This window comes from Phocoena sinus, chromosome 16 (assembly GCF_008692025.1).
Source record: "Phocoena sinus isolate mPhoSin1 chromosome 16, mPhoSin1.pri, whole genome shotgun sequence".
NCBI lineage: Eukaryota > Metazoa > Chordata > Mammalia > Artiodactyla > Phocoenidae > Phocoena > Phocoena sinus.
The window spans coordinates 6,235,034-6,247,050 of NC_045778.1; the positions used below are offsets into that span (position 1 = coordinate 6,235,034).

At 52.8% G+C, this 12,017-nt stretch overlaps 2 long non-coding RNA genes across 3 annotated transcripts; both read left to right on the plus strand.

Moving 5' to 3' along the window:
- The first annotated feature begins 280 nt into the window (after positions 1–280).
- Positions 281–4,183, plus strand: LOC116741711. The gene is made up of 3 exons (XR_004346241.1): positions 281–416; positions 1,947–2,000; positions 2,614–4,183. It is a non-coding gene; the product is annotated as an uncharacterized LOC116741711 (long non-coding RNA).
- Positions 4,184–5,250: 1,067 nt separating this feature from the next.
- On the plus strand, positions 5,251–10,400 carry LOC116741821. Of its 2 annotated transcripts, XR_004346275.1 has the most exons (4): positions 5,251–5,524; positions 7,187–7,440; positions 8,073–8,200; positions 10,002–10,400. It is a non-coding gene; the product is annotated as an uncharacterized LOC116741821 (long non-coding RNA). The 2 variants fall into 2 exon arrangements; XR_004346274.1 differs by lacking the exon at positions 8,073–8,200.
- Positions 10,401–12,017: the final 1,617 nt, after the last annotated feature.

Consider the following 12,017-nt stretch of genomic DNA (forward strand, 5'->3'; position numbering starts at 1 on the left):
CCGGCCTCCTTCTCTGCGGGGGCGGCCCCTCCCTCCCGGAGTCAGGCCGCCCACGCCCCAGAGCCCTAGGGAGGAGAGCACCCTTCTCCCCTTCTTGGCCTCACCACCCAGCCGGGCAAGCCTTGCCATTTCCCCATCTATAAGACAGGGACAAAGAATGCTTTGTCACCCCACCTACTTCTCACGGTCTTGTGAAACTACAGTTTGCTTGGAAAACACTCTGAGCAACTTGGGTAAAGGTGCCTGTGGTTCAGATGACGTTGCTGTATTCGGTCCAGGCCCGGGGCCCTCCAACTCATCATCCGGTCACCGCCTTGCCTGCCTGAGGGATGGGAGGCGCGCAGCCTCTCCTGTGTCACCAGGCCTGTGTCACCAAGCCTACTAGCCACACTGTGGTCCCAGAATAAGCCCAGGAGGTACGTGTGCATTCCTGGGGCCACCTGACCCACTGATTTCAGCAGAATATGAGCTCTCCGTGGGCCTGGACATTGGCCACCGAGTGCCCAGCCTGCCCTGTTGTCAGGAAGGAGAGCCAAGGGTTACCTGGGGATAACCTGCCCGGGCTCTGGCCACGTGGGGTGGGGCTGAGGCCTCGGTGCCAGCCTCTCAGGCCAGGAGCCGGGAACAGAGGAACTCGGTCTTGGCCCCGGGCCTGGGAAGGACAGAGCGCAGCCTGCAGGCACTCAGGTGCCCCTCGTCGGCTGCAGATGCAGCGGCCACCACGTTGCCATGACAACCATACTTGGCAACCATCTCTCTGCCCACCCCCCCACCCCCCACGGAGGGGACGACCCCCAGCACTGACCAGGCATTTCCCGGAGCAGCTTGAGGTTGATGATGGAGAAAGGCCAAGGGCTGGGCAGTATGAGGGGACAAGGAACACACCTGCCGTTCAGCCAACAGTCCGGCCTTCACTCCCGACTGGATGTTGGACTCAGCGCCCCCAGATCTCTCTCCCTGCAGCCTCCACCCAGGGGCTGCTGCTTCCCTAAAGCGGGTGGCAAGGCGTTTAGCAGACGGTGAACAACAAGACAGCATGTACATTTAATTATAACTCTCCCGGATAGGAAGGGCTGGCTATATACAGTATGTCTGCCTGTTACTAATTATATTTATTTTCAAATGAGGGGGGCGGCGGGGAGGGGGATCTTCTGAAGATGAGTCAGAAAAAAAAACCCTTCGGTGTTATGAAAGCAGAGCCATGTCTCCCAAGGGTGTCTGTAACACGTGGCTGTCACCGCCTGACAACGGAAAACCTGAGCTGAGCCAGCTACACTGCTGAACACGGCGCGATGGCTCTCCTCGCCCCGGGGCCCCTCAAGTGGGCGCCTGAGCAGCTGAAAGGCCTTCTCTCCGCCGGAGAGCCCGACGGCTGGCTGGGCCTCCTCCCTCCTGCAAAGACAGGGCCATGCAAGCGTCTGCTGTCACCTCAACTGGGAGGCAGCGTTCCAGCTGAAACACAGGAAAGACTTTTTTCCTCATCAAAGGAAAAGCATTCTGCCCAGATGGCCGAAATGAAAAGACTTCAATTTCAATCCCCACACAGCCCACGATGTTATTTCTAACAACACCGTGAACACCTAGAAACCCAAGATAGTCACCCCCATGCCTGGCAGAAGCCGGCCACACTATGGAGGCGGTCAGAGCGCTGGGCTGTCTGACCAGTGGACGCGGGCCACACACACGTGTGCACTCCCCTCCGTGTCCGTGTGTGAGGTGCACACGGGCGTTTGGGGCAGGGGTGTTCCTCGGGCCCCATCAGCTCCTCCGACTTTAAGGCGCTCGGCTGCCCTGCCTTCTCGCCACACGTACACCGTGGAGTGAGGAACAAAGGGAACCCAAGGCGACACATCCGCCCAGGGGAGCCGTTCAAAGCCATAGCATTCAGAACGGGTTTTCCAATAATTTTTAAAATAGTCACACTTGTTTTGTTTGCTTTCTTCCAGGAAGGCTGCACTGTTTTGGAAAAGGAGGGGGAGGACAAAAAAAAAGAAAAAAATGTGAGTTCATTTCCTGAGTCTTTTAAATATTTCTCCGTAGACAGAGCACTGAGAAGCCGGGACCAGAGGGCAAGGCGGGCTCCGGGCGGCGGCACACCTGAGGTGCAGAGCGGAACTTGGTCCCCACCCATGCTCTTAACGGGCCGTCGGCGGGGAAACCAGATTCAGCGACAGGGGATGTGGAAGGACCTGGGGGGGCAGATCCCCAGAAATGTCATTAAGGCAAGCTGTTCTTGGAATGGGTCTCCCTGTTTGTCCAGGCAAAGTTGGATGATTAACTCAGTTTATCTGAAGGCGGAGGCAGAAAATGGACCCAGTGACTGATAAATCAGGGAGGCAGGAGGGAGTTACGGGCGCAGCCAACGCTTGTCGGAGTGCTTTTCACACATGCTATTTTACCCCACGAGCAGTGGCACTGTGCCCGTTCCACAGGGGAGGCTCTGGCGGGTACGCAGCGGATCCGAGGGCATCCTACCCTCTGCCCCAGACTAAGCCATCTTCCCTGGGTGGCTCTCTGAGCCCTCTGTCCCTTTCCTTCAGGGCTGTAGCTGGCATCATGTGCAAATGGCACTGCGGGGTGAGCTGGCCTGCGTCTGTTTCTCTGCCCCACTAGGATAAAAACTCCACGAGGACAAGGACGCGCCTTCTCACCGGCGTGTGTGGGACCAGCACAGAGCCGCGAGCACAGCAGCCCTGCCGTGTGTATTTGTCGGATGAGTGAAGGAATGAATGAATGAACCAAAAACTTCCGCCTGAAAGGAGGAGAGAAGGCCCAGGAGAGACGCATGGCAGCTCCGAGCGTGCCAGCTGTGACACAGCTGGGTTCATTTTGAAACCAGTGGCAGCAGCCAGCCCACACTGAGCCTCCACGGCCAGGGGGCCCGGCTGCTGGGCCTGGGGCAGCTCTGCCCTTCCTGTCAAGGTTCTGTGCAGCGTGGGCAAGGCATGGACCCCCGGGCGGCAGATGGGGGCCAACACCCTTGGGACGGATGGACACTCAGGACCCGGGAGAGCTGCACTTTATCCTAAAGGCATCCTGGCAATTCAGGGGCCGAGCCTGGAATCAGATCTGTCAGTCCTGCCCGTAAAGTCCCTGATGGGCTCATGGACTGAAGCAATGATCTGGTTTTCAGAGCAATGGTCCCAGTGCCAGTTGAGCCGCACAAAGATGACCCGCAGGCTCAAAGTTTCAGGGCCTGGCTACTGAGAAAGCCTCCCCGCTCTGCAGCCCAGCTTCCCCTGCTCTCCTCCGAGACCCCAAGGCGGATTCAGTGACAGTGAGACTGACTGAGGGAAAGAAAAAGGGACAGGACAGAAAGACATGTAAAAAATGGGGACCCCGTGAGGCAGGGGACCTCTGAAGGCTGGTCCACTGCTGTGTCTTTTATCCTGGTTCTACACACAAGCATCTGTAAGCGCTGTTTGCACCCCTGGCTTTGCCTTCAAACCAGGACTTCTGGGGAAACACAGGGCCCAGCACTTGAAGGCTCCCAGCCCACCAATGATGCCAGGTGGGGAAACCCCAGCACAACCCACCTCTGTGTGGCACAGAGGTACCCACCGGACTGTCACCACCCCGGGGTCTGCAGCTCCTTCAAGGAGATGGGAGGGGGCACTGGGCAGTCCCAGCCTCCAATGGCCAATTCCTCTCCTTTGCCTCTAACTTTCTGATTCTGCTGGGTTGAAGTTTATGAGAAAATGGATCCAGCCATTTCTAGGGGAAAGAAAAGTGAGGAGCTGGTATCAAAATCACCCTTCAATATGACCACATTCTGTTCCCGGGTCACACAAAGTAACTGTTGAAAAGCCTCCTGCCCCCTTATAGGTGGCCCTTTGGAGCCGAGGCAGAAGTTACTCTGCTGCCTTGTGGGCATGACGAAGCATAACACAGCAGAGAAGACCCGAGATGCCAGGACCGGCTCGTGTGGGCTGTATCCCACCACCATGCTCTCCAAAGGGCCATTTGGCTCCAATGTATCATATGACTTGTTCTTAGAGTTACATTTTAACTGACAAAGTTTAACAACAACTATGACTTATGGCCTTCTAAAATTGGCAGCAGAAAAATGAACTGAGGAAGTAATGGAAAAAACCACAAGTGAAGCCACTCTGTATTATGCACAATTTCTGTTGTGTTTTTTCTTCCTTTCCAAGCATGTGTATGTGTGTGTGTTTTCGAATGGTAGAAAATATTTTCCAGATACGCTGCCCTGGCTTTCCCAAGCACATATTTATGCCAAGTTTATAAAAAGCAGCTGCAGACAGGGTTGACCGAAAGGATTGCTCTGCTGTCTGGCTTCCAGAAGGTGCTTAGGTCCTCAGCCTGTCACCAGGACACAGACTTACCGCCTAAAACTCACCTTCTGTGTCGTGCACCTGAAAGAGGACAAAGCCACGGGGCGGTGTGACCTGGAGGGACATGGGGCCCCTGCCGTTCTAGGTGTTCACATCCCACTTTTGATTTGCAAGGTGCTTTAGTGACCTGTGCTTTATCATTTTTAGTCATTCGAAATCCCCACGCAGACACAAAAAGGAAAGTGTTCGGAGGCGCATCTCACAAACGTCTGGGTGGCTCAGGGGTGGGCGGCGCAGCGATGGGAAGGCCCATCAGCTTCAATTTCTGAACCGTCCAGAGCAGATGGTGGAGCCGCGTGGCTGAGCCCGTGTCAAACCGTCTGCATCTACAGGCGTTGGCCTGAGACTCCAATCCCCTCCCCTAGCCCCTGGGTGGGCGAAGCTGCCCAGTGAGAAGCTCCAGCCTCCCCTGCACCATGGAGGGACATCACCCTGGGACACCCTGAGCCACTGCCCGCCTGCGCCCAAATCCAGACTCTCACTGGCCTGGGGGCGGGGCGTCCACTTGCCTCCCTCCGCCCCACCCCCCCCCCACCCCCCCGGCCTTAATGAGGATGATAATACCTAGCTCTGTGGCTTTCCTGGGGGTGACTAACTGGTTAATCCTGGGAAGGCCCTTTGAAGATGGCAAGCAGGGTATTACTCATGGGCTTGAAGGCAGGCACCTGCCCCAGTCTGGGCCTGAGTCAGCAGAGATACCTCCCTCCTGCAGGCAGACTGGGCGCGCTGGCAAGGTCAGGGCTGGCCAAGGGGAGGGGTGTGGCCAGCACGCCTCCATGGCCTGTGCCATGTGGGCCCGGAGTTTGGGAACCGTGTGTCATGGGCGTTTGCGTGGTTGAATAAGCCTCCAAATGACTCCGCCAAAAGGGCAGCGTTACCTCCAGAATATCAGTCGAGACAGTATTTCCTGGTCATTGTTAGGGGAAAATGCTTTTCTCACAGCAAATTCCTCCCAAGCGATGCCGTTTTTCTCCTTCCTCTGGAGGAAGGCGGGCTGGGGTGGTGTTGGGCAGCCTGGGAGACCTGAGGTCAGGGTGCCAGGACCAGTGACAGCTATGCTGTCTCGTCTCCAGCCCCTGGTCTGCCCAGTCTGCTCCCCGCTCACATCTCCCAGGAAGAGGAAGTGGCAGCAAGAACTGGGAACCAGAGGCCAAAACCAGTGGGTGAAGGTGAGGGTCGCTCGGGACCACACGGTGGAGGGGGATTCTGACACGGCGGCAGCTGGGAAGCCAAGAACAGAAAGCCTTTAAGCAGCGCGACCCGATGCCAAGATTCCGCGCCCAGAGCCCCCGCTTCCCGCGCTCCATACATTCCTCCCCCCTCCCTCTCTCCCTCCCAGCACCTTCTCCCAGTGACCCCTCTCCGCGCAGCCTCTGTGCACGCAGCACTAGTTTCTTCTTTCTTCTAGAACACAGGTCATGCGGCCAGAAGGACTGCAGGCACTTCTGCTTTCTCTTTTAGTTCCCCAGGTCCCTGTAAGTTTTTCATGGCCCTTTCTCCTTCCGTAGGCCGCCTGGAACCCTAGAGGCCTCCACAACACACAGAATGACAAAGATCCGAAAAGAGGATGGAAGGATGGGACCCTGAGGGCGGGAAAGAGGGCAGAGGGGCTACTCATCTTTGCAGGCAGTCAGGAAGGGATGGGGTGCAGGGGGGGCAGTGCAGAGCAGAGGGAACAGGCTATGAAATGATCTTCTTCTGTTCTGTTTTGAAGGAGGTGGGTGGAAATGACAGTTTGGAGAGGATTAGAATGAGGGAAAACAGTTTCAGGGGAAGCAGCCTCTTTTCTCCAGTTCTAACAGTGCCATCAAGTGGCTTGTGCAAGCAGGTGCAGGGCAGAGCCTCCGGACAGCCCGCGCTGACCCAGTGGAGAGGAGCAATGGGGCTTTGCAAAGGGCACCCTGCTGATTGCCAGGGGCCAGCCTCTCGTCTCTCAGCCGCATAGCCAAACACCTTTCCCTAGATCGGCCGGCAAGGAGGTGGGGGAGGTAGCTACCCAAGTATACCCTTAGTCACCCCAATGCATACGGCGACCAAGTTCACCAGGTTCCTGATTCATTTAGCCTCTGCCCACACACAACACTTGCATCACTGGGAGGCATTAGGACAGAAGTCATGGTCCCACGAGAGGCACAGAAGTACATTTCCAACCAGAGAAGTGGTCAGTGACCAGAGCAAGCCTGTCTGGGCCATCAGACCCTTGTCTATGTTCAAAGGAGAGCTGAGGGCTGAAGGGTGCTGGGCGAGACTAGGCAAGGTGAGCACACCTGGGGAAGCCTGGCCAGCATCCCTCAAGCTAAACTTCCAGCCAGGGACACAAGTCTTCTGGCATTTCACTTAACTGTAGTTGCATTCTTTTTTTAACTCTGCAAATCAAAATCAATTCGCCTTGGAACTCCACAAGTTGTTTTTCTTTCTAAAGAGAGACATTTTACTGAAACAGAAGACTTTGCCAGCAGTTGTGTATTTGGTACCCGGAACCGAGCAGCAGATGGGGCAAGGCTCAGGGAGAACATCCCCCCAGGAGTCCAGGCGCCTGATGCTCGTCAAGCCCTAACACTAAGCTGCTGTGTACCTCTGAGGAGGTAACCTCAGGCTCTAGCCTCACTTTTCTGTAAAAACAGGGGACACAGCTAGAGCCACGGTTTTCAAAACACTCCTCAGCCCCAGGGGAGGGATGCCAGTTTGGTGGGACTTTGGACACCATCTCCTTTACCAGAACAACTCAGCCTTTATCCATCTTTCATAGTTGGCTGTTAGGTAAGACCTTATGTGAACAAAGGGTTCCACAGTGTCATAACCATTTTTTCCTTTTTTTTTTTATCTTTTAGCCACGCCACACAGCCTGTGGGATCTTAGTTCCCTGACCAGGGATCGAACCCGCGCCCCCTGCATCGGCAGCACGGAGTCTTAGCCACTGGCCCACCAGGGAAGTCCCCGTCATAGACACTTTGGGGGCACCTGCCCAGACCACGGCTCTCATGATGGTCCACCCCGCCGGCAGAGCTGAGGCCCTAACACTCTGTACTTCATGACTGCAGACCCGGATGAGGACTGACTGCACAGAGACGGACACCTGCTCCTGGTGAGCCAACCTGATTCCCCTCCCCAGAATTTGAAACTGGGTCAGACTGGGTCCAAGTCAGTCTCCGTTAGAGCTGAAGTGGCCACTGGGGGTGGCCGTCTGGGATCATGGGATGGAGGAGGCCTGACAGCAGCCCCAGCTTTCCACTCCCCACGGTGCCCCGCCCTACGTTCCCCTGCATAAACTTCCCCGGTTAAAAGCTTCCAAATCTCTAGACAACACCCTCTGAAAGCTTCTTCCCATCCCTAGGAAACAGCAAGATCACCCAGCCCAGTGCGATACACCTCATCTCCCCAGAGCTACATTCCGTTTTGTTTCGTTTTTTAAGGGCAGTTTCTAAATAGACTATGTAATCTTATGAACAAAAATGTTTACCAGAGCAGGCATATAATGACTCAGTAAGTATCAACATTATCATTACCTCTATTATTGATACATTCAAAAGTCCTTTATAAATCTGTCATACTGTTCCGTTGGTATACATTTTAATTTCAAAAACATTTTGTTGTTCATAGCTCCTTGAACCACACCTACCGGTAACACTTTTTAAAATCTATTAATCCTGAAATCTTCCATCCGAGGACTTAAGTATCTGTAAATATGCTAGTTCTTTCATTCATCTATTTTCTTAGATGCTCTGAGATCTACCAAAGAAATAGATGGCAAAAATCCCTTCACTAAGAGCTTACAGGGTAGGAATGAAATAACGCCATTTGCAGTGACATGGATGGACCTAGAAATTACCCTCATATTAATCAAAGTAAGTCAGACAGAGGAAGACAAATATCACATGACATCACTTATATGGGGAATCTAAAAAAAAAAAAATGATACAAATGAAATTATTTACAAAACAGAAACAGACTAGGAGACTTTGAAAACAAATTTATGGTTACCAAAGGGGAAATGCAGCAGTGGGGGAGTGGGTGATAAATTAGGAGATTGGGATTAACATACACACACTACTATACATGACACAGACAATCACAAGGACCTGCTGTAGAGCACAGGGAGCTCTACTCAATACTCTGCAATAACCTGTATGGGAAAAGGATCTGAAAAATAATGGATATGTATATAAGTATAATTGAATCACTTTGCTGTACACCTGAAACTAACACAACACTGTAAATCAACTATACTCCGATATAAAATAAAAATTAAATTTAAAAATGGAATAAGAAAAATCTTTTTAAAAGAGCTTACAGGGTAGAATTTGAAGAAATCATAATTTTAAGTGGGTATTTCCTAAATTAGGTTTTCTTACATTAGAGAAGACCTGTGCCTTACTCCACAACAGATCAAAGAGTCACATATTGTCAATTTGAGAGAAGGATTTCAAGGCGCCAGTGTATTTGTCAAACCCTGGGCCACGACCTAATGGTGGACCCTGAAATCAATTTAGTGGATCAGAACCAGCATTTTAGATTTTTAAAAAAATTTTATTGAAATACAGTTGATTTGGGCTTCCCTGGTGGCACGGTGGTTAAGAATCCACCTGCCAATGCAGTGGACACGGGGTCGAGCCCTGGTCGGGGAAGATCCCACATGCCGTGGAGCAACTAAGCCCGTGCGCCACAACTACTGAGCCTGTGCTCTAGAGCCCGCGAGCCACAACTACTGAGCCCACGTGCCACAACTACTGAAGCCCGCGTGCCTAGAGCCTGTGCTCCTCAACAAGAGAAACCACCGCAATGAGAAGCCCACGCACCACAATGAAGAATAGCCCCGGCTCGCCGCAACTAGAGAAAGCCCGCACGCAGCAACCAAGACCCAACACAGCCAAAAATAAACAAATAAATAAATTTGAAATACAGTTGAGTTACAATGTTGTATTAGTTTCAGGTGTACAGCAAAATGACTTAGCTATACATATATCCATTCTTTTTTTAGATTCTTTTCCACTATAGGTTATTACAAGATACTGAGTATGGCTCCCTGTGCTATACAGTAGGTCCTTGTTGGTTATCTATTTTATATAGAGTAGTGTGTATATGTTAATTCCAAATTCCTAATTTATCCCTCCCCCGCCTCCCCTTTGGTAACCGTAAGTTTGTTTTCTGTGTTTTTGTAAATAAGTTCATTTGTATCCTCTTTTTACATTCCACATATTACCGATTAGATTTTGTTTTTTTAATTAGTGTGTGTCACATGCAACAAGGCTAAGTATTGTTATGTAAAACCTGATTTCAGCCATATAAATGGATGTGCAGGGTGACAATGTCAAATGCATGTCTCACTGTGGGTTGGGGGGTGGCGAGGGGCAGGTGGCTGGTGGGATGAGCAGAGTCCAGGAAGCCAGGCTTGAAACCCCCGGTCACTTTGGTGGCGCTGGCGCTGGGCCTGGACGATGCGCACAGTCCAGTAGCCGTTATTCTTACACGTGTGAGGGCTACAAAGGTCCTCGCCCATCACCGCACTGAACCCCTGGCAGGACAGCCGTCGGTGGTCTCTGACAGCCATGGCCACGGCCACGCAATAGCAGAGAATCTAGTTGATTAAGTGATGTTTTTATTTACATGACACAAAATAACCATTTTACCTGATTTTGTCCTTTGCAGGCTTGACAGAAGCTCAGGATTATTTGGGGCACAGTACAGGGCAGAATCTTGCTACTCAAAGCCTGGAACTGGGAGCTTGGCCTCACCTGGGAACTTATTAAAAGGAGACTCCCAAGCCCCATCCCGACTTAATGAATAAGAATCTTCATTTTAACACGGGCCCAGAGATTGGTTGCGTGCATTTAAAGTTTGAGGAGCTCCGATCCAGAAATGCTGGTTCCACTAACTGACACGCAGCTTCGGTAGAGTTTTCGCTGGTCCACATGAAAATGTCAGTGTGAAATTTGTCCTTTCTTGGCAAGAGCCATCTTCCACTCTGATTGTAGTCCCTTCCTACTACTTTTTAGGCATAAAGTGTGCTTGAGGAAGTGAGACTGATTGTGACTGTGGATGTAGTTCTGTCTCGTTTTGTTTCATGTGTTCAGCAGTCAAAAATAAAACTTGGCTACCTATGCCTTCCACGTTGTCATCATTTTTTCTAGCCCAGGGACCCGAAAGCCTGGGAACAACTAGTAGAAGTCAGAAGTGTGTCTTGCTGATTTCTGCGCCGTCTAAAGCAGAACTGGAAAGCACTATTTGTTCCACGTGAAGATGAGAGGTACAGCAGTGCTTGCCTTTCGTTCAGTCTTGGAAACTCCAAGGAGTGGCCCCTCTGTAAGGAGCATCGTGCGCTGCTCACACATAGACCCGGGAAGGCAGCAGGCCGGCTTGCACGTGGCCTTCCAGATGCCAGATCCCACCGGAGCCCAGGCTCGCCCACCCCCTCGTGCACCCCGGGACCCCCCACACGTCCACAAACTAGCCGATCGGTGTAAGAGGCCATGTGCTTGGGAAATGAGCCCCTCTGGCCAAAGCAAACTGGACATGAAGTCTTACAAACATAGCCCTCGCATTCAGACCCGCTTAAGAACCATCAGAAAACACCTGCATGACTGGAAACCCCAACATGCCTGGGTTTGTTTTCTCTGACATCCTCTCCTGAAACTGGAGGGCCTGTTATGAGCAGGAACCAGGTAGAAGGTGAGGACATCATGCCACTCGGTAAATAGGAGTGACCTTCCTGAAGAAATGAACACTGGGAGTGATTCTGGGATCCTCGGGAAGAAAGAAGCAAGGGCCTGGCATGGTGAGAAGGAAGGAAACCTGAAAGGCAAGCAGCATCCGGCCGGTGGGAGCCTGCAGAAGGCGGCAGCAGCCACGACCCTGCCCCACATTCTTGGACCCCGAAGCCCACCTCCCAGCAAAGGCTCCGGGCCCCCTGTGTCCTGACCTGGCATGCAGGCCCGCCCTTCCCCCAGTCCTGGGATTCTCAGCATTCCAGAGCCCGGCAAATAACAAAGGCAGTGTTTGTGCCATTTCAGAACAAGCTTGGAAACTTTTAAATGTCAAAATGAATGATGTGGAAAGACTTGTGGGAGCAGCGAAGAGGCAGAAGCTGAGCTGGGGAAACGGAGAGGCCGGGGGGGCGCCAGCGGGGCCACCGGTTAACACGTCTGTAGGGCTCCGACGTCTTTTAACAAAAGGGATACTCAGAAGCAGAGAAACATCTTGAGCTGTCACGAGAGCCAGTGATACGGCAAGAATGAGAAGATTTATGTGGTCCCGGCGGGGAAAGCTGGGTGCGTGGCATTCATTTACAGAGGATCTGCTGTCTGAGGGAGCAAGCCTCTGATGTGCACGAGGAGGTGGCAGAACTGTCACCCCAAGCCGCCCCAGACCCGGGCTCTGGATCTGAGGACACACGCAAACCTCACTAACGGCGGGGGGGTCCCATGACCAGACGTTTCCCACATCGAAGGCTGGATTTGTCATTCGATTCCACCGCCCACGCTGGCCCCTTGACAGGACAAGGGATACTCTGGCCTCTCAAAGCCCATCATCACCTGGGTGGAGATGCCCGGTGCACCACAGGCAGGAAGCCAGGGCTCCAGCCCCCACTCTGCCTGCCGCTGGGGGCTCTCGGGGAGGACAGCCACCTCCCTGACCTCAGTCTTGTCATCTGCGGGTAACAGGCCT